The sequence below is a fragment of the Schistocerca piceifrons genome, unplaced genomic scaffold (assembly GCF_021461385.2).
Source record: "Schistocerca piceifrons isolate TAMUIC-IGC-003096 unplaced genomic scaffold, iqSchPice1.1 HiC_scaffold_947, whole genome shotgun sequence".
Taxonomy (NCBI): domain Eukaryota; kingdom Metazoa; phylum Arthropoda; class Insecta; order Orthoptera; family Acrididae; genus Schistocerca; species Schistocerca piceifrons.
In genome coordinates this window covers 60,001-62,500 of record NW_025729220.1, presented here as the reverse complement: position 1 = coordinate 62,500, position 2,500 = coordinate 60,001, and positions in this window count along the sequence as shown.

The following is a 2,500-nucleotide window of genomic DNA, read 5'->3' as shown; positions in this document are numbered from 1 at the left end:
CCAGGCACCAACACCCACACATGTCCTATACAACGGTGCACCCAACATCACAATAGTACCTCCTGTCACAGCGCACAAACAATGACATGAGTCAAAGACACAGGTCTCACACAAGCATAGAATTGGAGCGCCGCCTCTAATAAGCCAAAGGTGCATCCTGACGTGACAAATCTGATCATGTCACAAGCATTCACTTACTATAATCACTATCAACGAACCTGCCGCCCCCGCCCCCCCCCCCCCCTACACCTTTCCGTACAACAACGTGTAACCTAACCTAACCTAACCTAACCTATGTTGTACCTTAACCTAACCTATGTTGTACCTTAACCTAACCTATGTTGTACCTTAACCTAACCTATGTTGTACCTTAACCTAACCTATGTTGTACCTTAACCTAACCCATGTTGTACCTTAACCTAACCCATGTTGTACCTTAACCTAACCCATGTTGTACCTTAACCTAACCCATGTTGTACCTTAACCTAACCCATGTTGTACCTCAACCTAACCCATGTTGTGCCTCAACCTAACCCATGTTGTGCCTCAACCTAACCCATGTTGTGCCTCAACCTAACCCATGTTGTGCCTCAACCTAACCCATGTTGTGCCTTAACCTAACCCATGTTGTGCCTCAACCTAACCCATGTTGTGCCTTAACCTAACCCATGTTGTGCCTTAACCTAACCCATGTTGTGCCTTAACCTAACCCATGTTGTGCCTTAACCTAACCCATGTTGTGCCTTAACCTAACCCATGTTGTGCCTTAACCTAACCCATGTTGTGCCTTAACCTAACCCATGTTGTGCCTTAACCTAACCCATGTTGTGCCTTAACCTAACCCATGTTGTCGCCTTAACGTAACCCACGTTGTCGCCTAAACCTGCTCTGTAATTGTTATACGACTCGTTCAATTACTGTAGTGTTGCCCACCCGCAACCCTCGCAATATAGTTCGCTACTCGCACTGCCCGCACCCCTGTGTATCGCTTCATGTTAAACACCTTGCAAGTCTTGCTCACTTTCCACATGCTCCTGCTGTACACTGTAATGTGGATGGCAGCAGGACGTACATGCCGCCCCTCCCCACGTCCCCACCTTGCCCCCTGCCTTCGCAAGCTGGTTGGTGAGAAGTTTGCATGTTCAATGCCCTTCGCATGCGACGTACTCAGGCTACGTTGTGGTGCGGCCTGTGTCAACTGTCCGCTGATGTCGTACGCGTGAACCACAATCTGTACTGCACATTCGTCCTTATGTACTGAATGATACATCGTGGCACATGTGTGACCGCACAACGACTGCGCCCAAAAACGGCGGACCATACAGTGCAAATATTGTGCACGCAGCTACGTGTCGTCTCCCTATGAGAGCTGGATTGCAGTGTGGTACGCCATAGAGACGTGTGGGAGGAACGGACGCCGTGGATGGCGATCAGCATGAGCTGTCTGTTGATGTATTCGGACCTAGTCGTCTCTCCTCACACACCGTGATGGCATGGTGCACCGCGTTCCATATCTGCGACATGCTACAGAGGCCGGTTGACAGTCGTTCGAGCAATGGACATCGCATACGTACGGGGGCCACCTTCCACGTATTGTCTAGGCGTGCACATTTTGTTGCGTGTATGTGGGCAGACGTAGTGTGGCGTGACACCTGACACAGGCATGCAATAATCGTTGAAGTTGCAAATGGCGATGGACGCCTGCGTTTTCTGGTGAAGTTACGCAAATGAACAAATGGTAACCTGTTGTGGTGCGGTTGTTCTCGCTAGGGGTGAATCGGTGATGGCGACGATAGGTTGAGGTACTAACCGGTTGTTCCAGCGATACCCACCATGCCGACGAAACTGAACGGCATCTGGGTGTGAAGCGATACGCGGCGGTGGCTGGGTGGGACCGTCCCCGGCCGGTGAGGGGGCGCCTCCCGGCGTGCTGGCCGCGCGGTGCGTGGGCGCACGCGCTACAGCCGGCTGGTGGGGGCGGCCAGTGGCAGGCGCGCCGGCCGACGGACGCGGCAGGCGTCGCAGCTGCGCGCCGGCGCACCCTGCGCGCGGCGCCGTGCGGCCAAAGTAGGTCCTCGCGGGCCCGGTGCGAAGCGCGGTGGACATCTTCAGTGTGCTGGTCCGATTGAGGACTGTGTGCGTTGAGGATGCGCCGCCGCCCGGCGCTCGGCGCCGCGACGCCGTCTGCTGCTCGGTCGCCCCAGCGGTTCTCGCTGGTGGTTTGTATCGCAGCTGTGCGGATGTGTTGGCGCGTGCGCTGTGCTGGGAGAGTTCGCTTCGGCACCCAAGTGGGGCTTTTGTCCTTCTGTGGCGCTGGCGTTGGAGCTGCCGGTCACCGTAGGTGGCGCGTGTTGTCTCCCGCCGGCAATGCCACGACAGCACGCTCCCGGGCCTCTGTCGGCAGCGGCAAGCTCAGTTGGGAGCACGGGTGGTCGCACCGAAAGCGTCTACTCGCCTAACTCCGGGCGATTGCGCCTCTCTCGAACCCGACCAAGTACTT